The sequence below is a fragment of the Netta rufina genome, assembly GCF_964035555.1.
Source record: "Netta rufina genome assembly, chromosome: 29".
NCBI classification, from domain to species: Eukaryota; Metazoa; Chordata; class Aves; order Anseriformes; family Anatidae; genus Netta; species Netta rufina.
The window spans coordinates 2,787,259-2,803,614 of NC_140153.1; positions in this window are offsets into that span (position 1 = coordinate 2,787,259).

A 16,356-nucleotide genomic window follows, 5' to 3' on the forward strand; every position below is an offset into this window, starting at 1 on the left:
GAGAAAAGGGAAAATGAAAGGAAAAAAGAAAACGGGCCTGCGGTAGATGAAAAAGAAGCTCTGCACGAGGCGCTCCTCCAGGCAGAGCCAGTGCTGGGTGCGGGGGCTCTCAGCTGCAGCCTGGTAGAGCTGCAGGTCTGGAGGGACGACCTCACGAAGTACTGCTTCGAAGGGGCTGTTTATGTATTAAGATTCGTTTTTTTGATGATTTTCAGTGTGGTATTTAAGAATAAAATTCTGTTTTGCTATTCTTTCTCAGCTTGCTTGGTATTTTTTGTTAGTTAGAACATAAGGAACATAGACTACAGGAAAACAAAATATTAATGTACTTTCTATGCAAGTAGATTTATATAAAAATATAGAATTCTCCAAAATATAAATCTCCAAGTAATCTATCTCAAGATATTTTTTGAGGGTGGAGGGGTTTTGTTTTAAATAAATTCTCTTAACAGTTTTTTTTTTTTTTTGTTTTGTTTTGTTTTTTGTTTTTTTTTTTAATCCTGACTTTGGCAGAAGCCTTGCTGGCATCATGTACCCTTCAGAACCACCAGGAAGCAAAACCTCTGTGGTGTGCAGTGGGCTTTAGGAAGGTGCCTGGTACCTGGAACCGTTCCCACATTCCCAACCCCAGAGACCTCTTGGTCTCTTCTGGTGGAGGAGCATCCATCAGGTGTTTTAGCTCAGGGACATTGGGAGCTTAAGGAAAACTGAAAATCTCTCTATTTTTTTAAAATTATTTTTATTTTTTTAAATATATTTTATTTCCCCCAGGATGGAGGAGTCTGTTAGTTAGACCACTATCAGTTGACAAAGTTTGATTTCATTTGTTTATTTGCTTAAAGCTGTGTGGTAACTGTGTGATAAACTTGGGTGACGGTGTGTTTCCCCTGATACGCTCCTGCAAGGGCCTCAGAGCAAAGCTTGAAGGAAAACCTAGTTGAAAACCTGGGGGATGCAATGAAAATGGGATAACTTTGCCACATCCTTCTCCCTTGGGAATCTATCTTTTGTGGTAGTACTGGGGACATGCAGAAATAATGTTTAATTAAGAGCCTAAGGCTGGGAGAGAGCTCCTGATGATAACGATGCTGATACTAGCATGTCTTTGTAGCAAGTGCCTTTCTCAATACGTTCTAGAACCGCATTTTTTTTTCCCTTAGCTTCATCACAGCAATGACTCATAATTGTTCTTCTGCCGAAAAGTACACTGTGGTATTTCTCCTCTGCTGCTGTTTGTTACTAATGAGCTCCCCTGTTACAGTAAAAACTTATTAATACTGAAATACATAAATTCGGAATACATGAAGTACCGAATACACGCCTTTGATAATTTGTGGTTCTGAAAACTAATAATATTTTCTTCTCTCTGTTCCTTCATCACTGTCAGACGATCTCCTCAAAAAATAGGATCAGCCTTGAAAATTAAACTAATTCACGTCTTTGTGCTGCCCTGTTTTGTACTAGAAGTCATAAAAGCAATGCCGTATTTAAAAATGCCACAAAAACAGCTAATCCTTTTGCTTTTAAACAGAAAGAAAACCTTGTTAACATAAATATATGTATATACACATGGTCTCATAGGTAGCATGATGAGCTATCAGCTCATTACAAAAATATCTATGAAGACAGAAACAGGATTGAGCCAGTGAAAAACTATCCTGTATGTATTTTAAAAATCAAATAGATATATTTTTAATTACACATAAATTAAGACAATCTAAAAACATGAAGTTGAAAGAAATTCTCGTTCTTCAAACTTGCAGGAAAAAACCTTATGTTTTACAAAGATACCTTCATCTCCATTTCAGCTGCTAGCAGAGGAGAAAAGGAATCTTACTGCCTAATTTCCAGGAAACTAAATCATTAGTTTGTTTAATAAGAATTGCTATTTTGCCGACTAAGGTTGTTCATCCAAGTGAAATCAAGTTACACACCATTAAAATCAAGTATTTGAACTTTCCTACTGTTTAATGTACTTTTAGTATTACTGAAATACAGTTTTGTTTCCTGATTTTTACCGTTATATATATAGTTTCCACCTTCCCTGAATTTGTTCTTATGGACTTACTAACAACACATTTTACAATTGTTGCTTGCATAAACTGACCCCAAATCAATTTTAAAATGCTGTTAAGACCACGTTCTCAAAAGATTCCTCGCTCTCCAGGCTCGATTTCAGTCTTTAACAGACGGACGTACCTTTGGTCTGCTTTACAGCTCTGTAATTTTTATATGGCTTTCTGGCTCAGACTTAAAGACACTGGAAAATAAACACCGGTGATGAGAACAAAAGGGTGAAACTTCCTTTTTGGTTATGAACTCCTTGTCGTGGCGGAAGTTGTATTCGGTACGGTCGGTTAGTCGGGGTGGTTTGGCTGTGTACGTACAGCCCTCGTCCGCTGGTGTAACGGTGTCTGCCCAGCCGATTGTCCGAAATACTCTACAAAGAGCAGCATTTAACAAAAAAGAGCAGTGGTGAGGGGCAGCCAGAATGTAGGGGTATCTCAGTGCTGAACTTTAAAGGGAAAAAAATGAAGCATTACATGATTACATTACATATTAACATGAGCAATATTCTATCATATTTTTTCCCTGGGATTATATTCATTGGAACTTGATTTTCATCAGTCGCCTTATCAACGTTTTGGCCATAAAGCCAAGTGTCACATATCTAAATGAGGCCTTGTGTCCAAAAAGCAGCCAGTGGGTTTTTGTTTATGCAAAGCCAGAGTCCTGCAGGCAAGTTAAGTGCTCTGCAGAATAACGTGTGAATTGGAAACGCTTCCAATGGCCACAATTCAAAATTCTTAAATCTACGTAACGTGTAGGTTACTAAATGTCTTCAAGAAGAGGAATGTCAAGTGGACTTGCCTAATCGGATGAGACCACAGAAGAAATAATTGCCAGGAAGGAATTGGTAATCAGGAAGCTGTTAAACCACAATGCATTGTCAACTACCTTGCTTTTATTACTCTCAATCATGATTTTTTTCACTTGAGGAAAAATAATATGAAAAGATAAATTGAGTTTTACCCTACCGCAAAATAGTTTTCTTTATAGAACACACTATTAAACAAGAACTAAACATCAACAAGATGTTTTCATTCCTCAAAAGCAGAGCTCAAATTACATGAAATCAGCTTCAATATCAGCATTCTTGTTTCAAGACAGTGATTTACAGTTTAGTACTTTTAATTATTTTTAATTGCATATTGCAAAGTCTTTTTCTCCAATTACAGGAAAGCAATTTGCATGTCTACTACCTTTCACTTTGCGTTTAAAACTCAGCAGTGTCTTATGAAAGTCCTGGCTGATTCTTGACTTGGTGAATAAGTGTAGCTCCTTAAAAATCTACACACAGAGGTCGTATTTTTTTTTTACACCGGTGTGTAATCACACCTCCTGTGCACTCCCACCCAGTGCTCCTGCTGAAGTTAACACAGCTTTGTGGGCTGAGATCGTACCTCTCGAAATGCTTGAAGCTTTTGGTGTTAAAGATAAACGCATGCGTTTGGGGCTTTCTTTGAAGCACGGACTTGTTGAGATTAAAGTATTTTATCTTACGATATAATGAGGGGTATTTCCATCTTAATTGATGCATATTGCCAGGGGTAGGAAGGTTGGTTGTTACTGAGATCTCCTACATTAACATGTTACACAAATTAATGAGAGGCTTTTCCTGAGAGAGACTCTTAATTTTTCTCTTACCAAGACATCTAGAGTTACTCCTCATTCAAATCACAGGTCTGAACAGACTAGTTGTACCTTTGTTAAGAATGAGGAGGGATAGAAGGAGGAAGAATATTAATCTCTCTCTGCTCTGGATTTCTGAATAGCTGTAGGCTTAAATTTCTGCATAATTTCTACATTAAGGTTAAGCATTTTCACTACAAAGAAAATTCCAGGAACATCATACTATTGAAAAGCAAAAATATTTCTTAGAACAAAGGGAGGAATCATGAAGAAGATAGTAATATGAACCGCCCACTGAGACAACCATTTAAATTTGGAAATTCCTGCTGTGTGCCTTTCGCTGCAGGTCTTCTAAGGTGCTCTATTTGCAACTTTTGCAAATTCCCCAACAGGTTTCTTTTTCCTTTCTCTAGTACACCCTAATTTCTAATGGCATAGGAAATGTTCTTTCACTAGGAATCAAACACCAGCTCTATCTGCAAGGTTACTGCAAGTATTGGTGGCTGCAAAGACACATGTGTCTTAGAATAGAACTTAGATCAGTATTATAGAAGAAGTTGTATTTTAAAGAGAGGGAAGAGTAGATGAGGGAGAAGTGGAAAGCAACAGGATTTCTCTTTGACCTCTGCAAGGGAGAAGCAGCAGCAGCCTACCTGTGTGGAGCAAGGCTTGGCCAGATCTGGAGAGGGAGGAGAACCGAGCAGTGGGGCTGTGCTATGGGCACTGCTCCTCGCTGAGCCATGGGCTTGGGGATCTAAGAGCCTGCTAAATCATTTGCTGAACTTGCCTCTGAGTGTTAGAAATCACTCAGTGCTTGGTAGTATTACAAGCAATAGTACTCCTAGCTATCTGGCTTTAATCTGTGTAAGAGTTGGCCAGGCACTTGAAGTGATGGAATTACTCATGGGCAAATCATGATAATTCTGAAACAGCTGAGCATAGTTAAGACAAGTGACATCGTTAAGAAAGTGAAAGCAAATGCAGTTATTAAAACTCAATTTGTTTTTACAAGCAATTATGTTTACATGGATTTCTCATTTACAAGACACTTATTCTAGAAGGTATGTGAAAGCTGCTGTCTCTCAGATGTTTCCAATATGGCATAACTTAAAAAGAAGAAAGTTAAAAGAACACACAAGGGACAATCGCTCAGCTGCAGAACTTTTGGCTTATTTTCCCCAGCTCTTCACGACGACTGTTAGCAGCTCCACAAATACAGGGGGCAAGTTTTTGGGGTCTGACAGCAGCAGCGCCCAGAGCCGGGCAGTTTTCTTCTGACCAGAGCACAGAAGCAAAGCTGGTAGAGATGTGCGAGAACACAGAGCACGTCCAGTTGCCTGGCATCGTTGCGGTGATGGAAAGCAGCAATAAAACTGACAGAGCTGGGAGCACTCAAACCAACACCAAGAGCTGCGTATTACAAGTTCCCGAGTCAGATGCTGTTATGTACTGTGCTGATCATACGCTCAGTAGTCAGTGCCACTTACGCATCGCGCTCTTGGGGAAATAATGGCCATCAAAAAACGCCAGCTGCTGTGCTCTGGAAGGGCAGAACGAAACTGTATTTATTTATTTATCTAGTGCTGAGACACTTGAGGCTCTACGGAGAAATTTGTCTCTCGTTTAGTGAAAAGGCAAGGGAAGGCACAAGGGGGAGAATCTCCTGTATCTTGTTCTGGAGTGACCTCGTCTGGCAGCTGCCTGTAACGGTGGTGGTGGAGGTGAGGGTGCTGGTTATAGTGGTGCTGGTTATAGTGGTGCTGGTTATAGTGGTGCTGGTTATAGTGGTACTGGTTATAGTGGTACTGGTTATAGTGGTGCTGGTGATGCTGGTGCTGAGGAGCCTCAGCTGGGCTGCACCCACCGATTGCAGCGGGCACCAGGCAGGATTGGGGCTGCCAACTGCGACCCTCCCGTCATTTTGTGCTTTTGCTGATCTTAGGGGCATTTTCTTCTGTTGGTGTGTGCCTGCACACTCCATCCAGGGCAGGGGAAAAGGAGACCACTCCTGGGGGCACCTGATGGCCTGTGCAGGATTCTTCCCTCCTTTGCTGCTCAGGGAGGGCAACGGAGGAGAGAGGAAGGGAGCATCATTAAAACCAAAAGCAATCAATCAAACAAGCAAACAAAACCAGCTCCACGCGTGTCTCCCGCTGGGGATGCGGATTTCTTTCAGCACTTATTTTCGCGATCCTGCTCGGCCACCTGGAGGTGCCCAGGCCCCGCGGTCAGGATCTGGCCCCCGGCTGTGCAGGGACGAGCACCAGAGGGCACCATGCGCACGGGAAGGAGCCCGGGTGGCTCTTGGAAATGCCACTTTTTGCAGGGCTCTGGGCTCTTCAGCTGCATTCATCTCATTAAACTTGATCTTCCAGGGATGAGCATGCAGCAGAAGGAACTGCGTGCACGTCTGTCTGTAAGGAAGAACTCGGGGGAGCCTAAGAAACAATTTGGTTTAACGTGAAATATTCCTCCTTGCTCCAATTCTTCATCGCTAACCCTGCCTTTACAGCATCCAGGAGTGACTTGCAGCAGGAATTATTTTGCCCTTCATTAAGGAGCTAGGACAGAAGGCTGCCTTCTGAAAATGCTTATTGCTGCCCGATTCACTTCGGGAGCGTTCATCCAGGATGAGGAGAAGTTACAGACCGAGTTCTCGGCGTGTTGTGGGTTTAGGACACCTGAAGTGCGAGAGATTCCAGAAATTTGGGGTGCTTAGAGCTGACTTTTAGGGGATCCTGCCAGCTGAGCCCGTCAACCTCCGAGGTTTTTAATTTTGCAGAATATCTTGCGGCTTCATCCCCAGTGTCAGACGCAGCCCAAGTGCGTGTTAGGAGGTGCGGAAAGGAGCAGCTGGGAGGGCGCTTCCACTTTTTTTTTTTTCAGCTCCCAGACAAATGGCACCGGGTCCAGCGTCCTCTGCCCGTGCCAGCTGAGAGGTCAGCGACCAGAAAGCACTACTTCAGGGAACAAGCGCGGCAGTGTGCAGCGCATGAAAGACCTTATTCATGTAGCAGCCTGGAGGGGCTTGTACTGCATTGTCTGGTATGCATTAGCTTTGTGAAATTAGTCCTCCAAATTTTTTACAAAAGGAAAGAAAGAAAGTTTGCCTTCTCTTCTGCATTCGCCCTTCCAAATGAGCCGTCCAAAAGATTTATTTGTCGCTCTCCTGCTTGGGAGTCCACTGGCAAAATATTTGGGGGGGAGTGTGCTGTGGATAGCCCTGTAAAAATGTAGCAGTCCATCAGAATTTACCTCTGAGGCAAGGAAAATTCAGCCTACACAAAAGGGAGAGGGAAGAATATTCAGTCAAAAACATCATTCTTTCTGTTCTCCCATGTGTGCCTAACATTTTGAAGATGACCATATTAGATATCATTGAATGTTGCCTGAGCAGAAAAAAAAAAGACCACAGGATCCCCTGATCATCGCACTGCTGTTTAATTTAACTTGCCCTTGAAAGGACAGAAGCTCTTTTTTGTCATCCTGCATGTCATTACTCACGTGCTAATGGTTTGGGGATGCTTTATGTGTAGCACAGTCCTGTTCTGAGTTAAAGGGGACCCCTTCAAATGCCCAGGTGTGCTTCGTGATAAAAATCCCCTCTTGGGTTAGAACCAGGCCAACCCTGTGGGGTCATCCTTCCATAAATGCTTCCGTACCCTGCCTGCAAAGCACACGCTGCCCACTGAAATGATCATAAAAGCAGCAAAATCCGATACCATTTTCACAGGTATCATTTGAGTTCCTTGTAAACCTTCTATAGGTAGAATTTCCTTTTACCAGTCCAAAAGCTCCACAGCAGGAGGTTTTTCTGGTAGAAAAATAGGTCTGGTCATGTGGGAATTGGTCTCATACCTAGGATTCTTGGGTTTTGGGGTTCGTTGCATTCTTTTCTAAGGCCAAAGCTGGCCTTTTAGCTGTTTATAGTTTGTTTACAGTGAGGTTCTGTACCTTACCGTGTTTTCTGGCCAACACACTTCGTATCCTATTACGTTTACTAAATTTAGAGGCTGATTTCCTAAATATACAAGTAATGATAGTAATTAATTGCATCCTTTGGGCCAGAATAACCTCAGTAAGTTGCAGTGGACGATCTGGTCCTATAGCTAACTGCTTTATGCCTCTCTAATTACATGAAGCAGCTGTAGTCTCAACAGATTCGGTCAGCGGGGGATTTCTACCTGTCGTGGAGTCTCCCCAAGCCATGTATAGCCACTTCCCTACCATCTTCTCTCTGAGCTTTCTGGTGCAGAGGCTAATTGGGAAATGGAGCTGTGGCTGGAGCAGCATTGTGGCACAGTAATTGTACCAATTCCTGATCTGCCGTTGCTCCAAATTAGACAGGAGCCAGTCCCCGCGGCACAACACAGCTGCAGCTCAAAATCTGGGCCATAATGCGCATGCTAAAATAAGATAATCAAATCTTGTGCTTAGGAACTGCTGGTTTCTAGGAGGTATTTCTGCTCTCCAGTGTCTGTGGACAGCATTACAAAAAAAATAATGCATCTAGTGAGCCGCGTGTTAATTTGGAGCAGTGAGCAACAGCGGTTGTTACAAGAAGGATGCTAGACTAGATGCTGAACGATAACCAAATGCCACAATGAGAATTTTTCTTATTATTAAGCAGGACAGCATGTACTGACCTCTAATACAACTAAAGCGATCAGGTTAATTATTGGCCTCTGCTGAGCAGTGCCACACGCTGAGCTATCAATCTGTCTTTCTAGGTAGCTGGGGATTCGAGCGTCAGTGCCATTTCCTCTCATACCTGGGAGATCCTTGGCAGCTCCTTGTTCCCCTTCCAGTTAGGACCAGTGAAGCTGATTTCATAAACTGTAACGAGATCCCAGTTTAGGGTTGTGTGGCTGCAGGCCGTCGCTAATTTTCTTCTCTTTTCTTCTGTTAATGAATTTCCTTACTCTCGCACAAAGTCCTGAGTCAAGGACAGTGGCATTTGTACAAGAAAAACAACTTTTATTTATTTATTTGTTTGCTTGTTTGTTTATTTTTAGTAATGGAGCATGCAAGCAGAATCCCAGCCACTGGGTGAAAAGGGGGTTGGTTCAGTGGATGCGATGACCTTCTTGGAATGTTTTGGTGTTCTGGTACATTTGGGTTTCCTTTCTACACCGATGTCTGTATTGGGTTCATGTGCATGGGTTTGGTGGCTCGGGGCTGTGGGGCAGAACTGTGTCCCATAGGAGGGACCCACGCTGGAGCAGGGCGAGGGGGGAGGCTTCTGGACAGCACTGAAAACTTGCACGGCCCTGGGCAGTGCCAAAGATCACGCAGACATAACTGAGGACTGCCATTCCAGCAACAGCATCTCCTCTTTCCACTCACCCCCCAGCTCTTTTATTGCATTAGATGCATGTCTTCGCTGTGTCTGGGGGTGTTTCTTCTGGGTGCAGCAGCAGAGGCAGTTTGGCACTTTTTAACATCCATCACTCAATCAAACGGGTTCTGGATTTCGAGGCACTGCCTTCACTCCGTTATTTAAGAATGTGAAATCTGCTGAATGCTTTCCAGCCAGCTAGGAAAGCTTGCTCCTGTCAGCAGGAGCTCCCAATATTAAGAATATAATCTCTTTTGCAAACGCACTTTCCTGTTCTTCCTGCTTCTGGCTGTCAGGAAATGCAGCTGGAGCCAGCTCCTGCACATGGGGGTCACGTCAAGGAGTGCTTGGGCCCCACAAGCCCCAGAGTGTGCTCACACCAGTGGATGGGTAACATACATCATGGGCAAACATTTTAAAAAAAAAGAGAAATAGAAAGGAGGGTGGGAAATGGGAACAGGTGAAGAAAGCTTTTGGCTCTCTAAGCACGGCATGATGTTTTTGGTGGTGGTGCAGGGATTATTTCCTTTTGGGAACATTGGGTAAAGGTTGAGTGCAGATATGTTTAACTGATTTGTTGCATGCATTTTAGATGGACACGAGCACCCCAGCATCCCCGGAGTATTTCCACAGATCTGATAAGAGAGCCCTAGAAAACACCTGGAAGTGCTGGAGCGTGGTTCAAAACTTCAGATACTGACTGCTGAGTTAATCAGGGAAATGATAGGTTAAAAGCAGTGAGTGGGAACGACAATTGCAACACAAGTGTTGCCACACGCATCCATGTCCACTCCTTTGTGTCTCCCGTGAATAGGCTCGCCATTTCGCTTAATGCACTTAGGCATTTTCATAATAAGATTCCAGGGCTGAAGTCATGCTGCAACCATTTCCTTTGGTCCCCAGTGTCTTTACACAATGGGCTTGTATTCCTGTGGAAGGACAATGAAAAATGGACCACCTTGGGCTGCGAGTTCAGTGCTGCAACCTCATCAGTGTCTTCTGCAAGCTCTCTGGTGAGCACACAAACACTAGCGAGCAGCATGGACCACCCTTTTTATTCATTTTGAAACAGAGGAGTGTAAGTGCTGGCCACGAGTTCTGCACATGCTGTTTAATGCAATGTAATGTAAAGGATGAATAGGGGCCATGCCAGAAGTTGCAGAGTTTCTCTTCATTATTTCATCATTTGCGAAGATTTTTAGCCTCCTTTTGTTCTCCAGAGGCTGATGCTAGAGCATTTTGTTTGTAAGAACAACACGTATGATTTAATTCATCTAATCCCGGCTTGTCTGCAACTCATTGCAATCAAACTTTGTGCGTGCCCTGCAGGGAGAGGGGGCTGCCTTGCTCTGCACCAGGCTAACACCAGGACTGGGTGGAAAACCCTGGGGGATTCGGCTCCAGGCTTGAGCAAACGCGGCCTCTGCTCTGCTGGGTGGGCTCCCCTGGCTCAGCCTCAATTGGAACATGACTTTTTTTTTTTTTTTTTGGGTGCAGAAATGCTGTTATAAACCATTCGAATAATTTGTTAAGAGGAGGATTAAAGAAGGAGAAGAAACAAGTGGGCAGTACAGGGACGTGTACATCAATGCCTGAAGTCAACCCTGTTAAATACAGTCACTTAGACCTTAGCATCCACGCACATATCTTAGGTTTTAACATGACAGCCTCTTAGCTGCAGCCAGGACATGGTTCATAAAAAACAGCTGGAGATGCGATACTATCATAAGAGGGCAGAGCAAGACAACTTTTCGTTCCCCTTCTGATAAGCTTTGCACAGGAAGGGCAGTGTGAAGCCGAGGTAGCGCCCGCACGTTCCTCACGTGAACATTTCACTCACTGGGACCTTCGAAGCTCTGAAAACATGCAAAACACAAGGAGGCATGCTACGAAGTGAGACGTCCCCACAAAAATCTCTCCCCCTTTAGCCTCGGCTGCCTCCTGCGCTGACCAGCCCGTGGTCAGTGGCTGCAGCAAGCTCAGGTCGTTTGGGAACCGCGACCAAACCAGAGCAGGCAGAGGCAGGACCAAACAAACTTCTTCTGGTGCGAGAGGAGGCGATGCCCAGAGACAGACGTGTCATCAGCAGCAGGAAATTGTAAAGAAATACCGAGATCAGCTCACTAACCAGGACTGTCAGTACCTCATGGGCTTAGCCATGAGCAACGTCCTTGGAGGCATCGTAGCACAAGAGGCTGATTTTACTGTGATACCACCTAATTCCAGCTGGTATTTCTCGTGTGAGAAATGGTACCAAAAGCCGTCAACTGGACTCAAAGATTGGGTGAACAAGGAACGAATCAAATGAAATGTAGAAAGAAAAAGATTTTGGCAAACGAAGAATGAATCAAATGAAAAGTTGAAAGAAAAGGATTTTATTTATTTATTATTATTTTTTGTAAATGAGTCAAAAAGATCAGGTCAAAATTAAGGAAATGAAACAGCTTTGGCTCAGCATATCTGGCAACATCCCATAAAAGACCAAAAAAAAAAGAGAGAAGTCAAACTTGCCAGAAGACAAGAAAGGAACTGTAATGGAAAGGGGGGGGGGGGGGGACGGACACAAAAAAATACATCCATGCTGCAACACCCAAGACCTTATGCAAACTATCCAAAAAATAAAAGAAATGTATAAAAAGGAAAGAAATGCATTTTGAAAAATGTATTTAAAGAAGAAATCTGGCATAAATGGCTATAATGACAAGGATATAATGACTGGGAGGCAGAAAATGCTGTATAGAAGTTACAGCTCACTAGGAACACGAAGAGCACGTGGGCAGGAAAGTGAAAAGCAATTTTATTAAGTGTAGTGAGAAATCAAAGACGGAAAATGCAAGAAATCCGTGGTCGGAAGCTGACAGAACACGGTGTTCATTATGTCTGCTCTCACACGAGGTACCACAGAAACCTTCCCGATGACAAGCACGCCGAAGCCTTGGTTTGACATCTCACTCAAAACATTTGAACGCGAAGCTCCGTTGTTTTCCTGCCAGAGGAGACGGTTTTCTTCCCTCGCCGCACCGCGCCGTCCTCAGACCTGTTCCTCCCTATCAGAGCTGCTGAGCTCTATTTAGCTAATGCTCGTCTTTTCTTTCTGTGCTGGGTATTGGATCCTGATTTAATTCTTGTTTCTGCGGTGCTCGTTTACAAACGGCTGCAGCCACCGTCCTGCTCAGCCCAGGGAGCTGCATTTCAGGGAGCAAAAGCAGAAGCCTTCTGAGGTGAGCTCCTGTGGCAATACCTGTGCTGCTTTGTAGCACACAGGGCTACAGGTGAGGTGTGCTCGAACCACTACGGAGAAAGAAAAATACAGATTTTACAGAGGATGTGACGGATACTTTGGTATCTGCTGTGGTACGTGAGCAACCACAAATGTCAAATTTTAAGTCCAGAACCTTACTTCTTACCAGGCCAGAACAAATAATTTGTCATTAGAGTCCAGTTCCCAGCTGAACGAGACTGAGACCAGGCAGCCCATGCTGCTTAGCTCCTGGTAGAAGGATAAAATAAAGGGCTGATTTGGGTACTTGCTGTGATCGGTTAATACCCTGAAGCATGAAATTTGATTACCCTTCTCTTAAAAGGCGGAACAGCAGATGTTATTAGTGGTCATAAAATTATTCAGCCTTTAAAAATATCACACCACGGTGTTTGACTTTATGGTATCTCCCAGATCAAAAAGAAGAGGAAAACATACTCAAGATTTCACATGAAATGACTGCTTTTTCCTACTCGTTCCTGTCAGGCGAAGGGACGTTCTGTAATTGCAACCCAAGAATTGCACTGCTGCCTGCATTTCTGCAGAGTGGCTTAAAACTAAAACTCTCCCAGGTGGGAGAGGCCAGTTTCATTCTAAGGAAGGAGCTGAGCTGCAAGCTCTTACCCACGTCCTCCCAGCTGGACAGTGATAAAACCAACAAAAGAAGTCAAAACCATCAATTCACAGAAAGAAAGCACAACAAAGCAAAGCAATTTAAAGATAACACAACTGACTGGCGAATCCAGACATTCAATAATCATCACTAAGGCCAATAAAAGCATAATAGTGGTGCTTAAAAAACATAAACTTTAATTTTCCTTGTTAGTTTGTGAGTAAGCAGCATGACATCGTTTTCAAATGTTTCCTCTGTAGTTGAAAAACCTGGGATTTTTTCCCTAAATAACACGATTCCAGGTGTTGCAGCAAGAAACTAGAAACTACAAGACTTCAGATGATGCTAACAACGTGTCAGTGGAAGAGCTGAGAAGGAATCAAGCTTTCCTCATTCTTTCCCAATTCCTGATGCTGCCTCCCAAGAAACTGCTTCTTTTCCTTCCTATGACTTGATTTTTAGAAACCTGGAAGGAAAACTCCAGAAGGAGTAGCCCTTCCATGTCCTTCTGCTATCATTTTCCTACATCTCCAGTAATATAAATAATCTTGTAAGTGATATAAAACATTTCCAAAAAACATACGTTGAAAGCATGAAGCACTCAAGATCCTCTGCCCAAACAAACTCCTTCCTTCCCTCACTCTCCACATTTTGGTGAGCACTCAGGCAGCTTCGTCATTTGGATAATTAGAGGGTGCCAGATGGCTGTAAATATGTTCACAATCCTTCGTACCCAGTTCCCTTCTCTCTGGCACCCTCCTTGCTCTACCCCTAGCAAGCACCTGGCCTGTTCCGATCTGAAGGATCTCCCTCTATGCTCTTGATCTAAATCGGCACCTCTAGTTTTTATTTTGCTTTTAAAGGAAATGGGACTTTCTTCAGGCCTGTCCAGTGCTCCTTCACAATCACATTCACCACGTGCTAATTAGCAGCGTGCCCCCTCCAGATCGCCCGCAGCAACCCACGAGGGCACAGCAGCTTCTTCCTCATCAGAGAGCTCAGGATGAGGCGATTCATCCCCTCGTGCCCCAGGGAACGGGCAGAGTCAGCACCCAAGCAGTAGTTCCAGGCCCCCTTCCTCCTCCTCCTCCTCCTCCTCCTCTTCCTCCTCCTCCTCCTCGTGGGCACTGCATTGCAGCTTCGTGTTGGAAGGAGCCCCCTACTCCACACGCTGCCATGAGCAGATATTTGGTAAGGTGCAGCCGAAACAAAATTTCTGTGTGGTGAAAGTTTTGTATGACCAAATATCCTCTTTTTTTTTTTTTTTTTTTTTTTTTTTTTCCCCTCTGAATCCATGAATATTGCCCCTAGAAACAAACAGATTGTGATTTTGAGGCAATTTTGCTTTGTAATGGAAACATTTCTAAACTGCTAAGCAGTAAGAAAAGGATGGAAAACTGTATAGAAGGCACTAAAAAGGGGAAGTCGCTTTTAAGACATCTCAAAATATAGACAGTGACATTTCAAAACTAAAGGAAGAGGAATAAGCAGGTCACAAGCTGTCTGAGAGTGAGGAAAGCTTTGCCAGCAAAAATTTTGGGTCACTACAAGGGTGAGGGGATTGTCAGAGGAAAACCACTGGGAGATGATACCCATTTTTACAGGTTTTTGAATGCATCCAGCTGAGCATCACCCCCGTTTTGTATAACGAGGCATTATCAGCTCTGTTACATGCAGCAGGTGCTCCCGTTTGCTGAAGAGTGGCAGGCTCTGGCCCTTGCACCCCGATCTCTTGCTCCCACCTTTTGCGTGCAGGATTTTGCTCGGCTGTTTTGAAGCACCTGAGTCCAACCCTTGGAGCAGGAGCTTGCGACCGTGTCCGTGAATGGTGCTCGTGGTGCTCACGCTGCCCCAGCTTTGCTACGTAATGCTGACACACGTCCCCCAGGGCTACAGACCAGTCCCCCCCATAACAAAAAGCAATCTTTTCCACTCTTTTGCTCGTGAAAGAGACAGTGTTTAACCAAATAACTCATATGAAAATCCTACAAATAAATACAACATCTTATTATGCTGAAATCATGCTAGCAATGAGACTGGGTCGTCCACATTTGTCCACAGCAGGAGGGGCTGCAATCCGTTCAGGGATCAATAAGCTCTCCTGGATGACAGATATCTGCTCAAGGCTAAACTTCCAGAGAAATTAGCCTTGCTATCACGTAACAGATGAGGCGGCTGCTGCTACAGACCATTATTTCCCCAGTCACATAGTCAGATTGCTCTGTGACTGTGCCTCTTGATGACTAGATGGTGAGTTAGGGTTAGGACCTTCACTGGAAGCAGGGAGGAAACAGATGGCAGAGGGCACATTTGCTTAGCTTTCCTGAAAAGGGAGACAGATAAACTGATTTTGGTAACAATACACTTGACACGCAAAGGCCAAATGTTATTTTTATGAGCCCATAAAATAAAGAGAAGCATCTTGTTTACAGAACTTCACAATTTTGCTTTCCTGCCAACAGCTACAAACCTTAAAAAGTGACCCCGTGGCCTATCAGAAGGATCAGAAAGCAAGCAACCAAGAATACCAGGCTCTCTGCAAGCACCGTCGTGATTTCGGGTGCCGTCTCATGATTTCTGGGAAGCATGACTCCCAGATTGGGCTGCAGAAAAGGTAGACAGAGCGGAGATTATATATAGCAGCACGTGGGCTGGAAGGAAGAGCACAGGCTCGGAGGAAGCGGGAGGCTGTTTTGAAGAAATCAAGTGACTTGCTTCTGCTACAGCACCAAGAGAATGAAACCAGGCTCCTCTGCTGGCTCTGACCTCTCAGCACTGCTGCTTCTCCATCACGTGTGTTCAGCATGGCCACGACCGTCCTCCCTGCTTGCTCAGGGCTTCAGTTCCTCGCTCTCTGCCCTGTCCCCTTCCTCAGTCATCCCCTGGGCAGGGACTCACGGCATCCCCAAAGGACAGAGCTGGTGCCAAGCCCCCTCCCCACCCGCCTGCCCTCCCTCTCGGCACAGGGTGATGTCTGAGGCCAGGGAACTGGAGGCAGCCACGACTGCAACGTGCTCAAGGAGCAACATCTTGGAGAGGAGAAGAAGGGTTTTTTTTCTGGGTTACGGAATGGTCCTTCCTTTTTGTCATTAGCCGCAGGACTTCAGCTGGCTCCCTTCTAGGGCATTTGCATTTTTGCTCTTTAGATAGCTGGGCTGTGTGTTTGCCATGACTAAGTCCATCTGTTGAGAGTTGGTCCTCTAGATAATTATGTCCACATCTCCGCTGGGTAGTTCCAATTAATGCCAGTCCTTTGCATACTGCTCAGTATCATACTGTAAAGCCACCAATTCTTACAGCTCTGAATAATACCCTCTGTCTGCCTATCAGGCATGTATGAACTCTTTATTCTAACCACACAGCTCTGAAATGTCTCCTTTCTATCAGCCTGAAGGGAAGGATTTCCAGAACTATACGACTCTTTTGGGAAGAAGCAGTAATCATCTATATGCA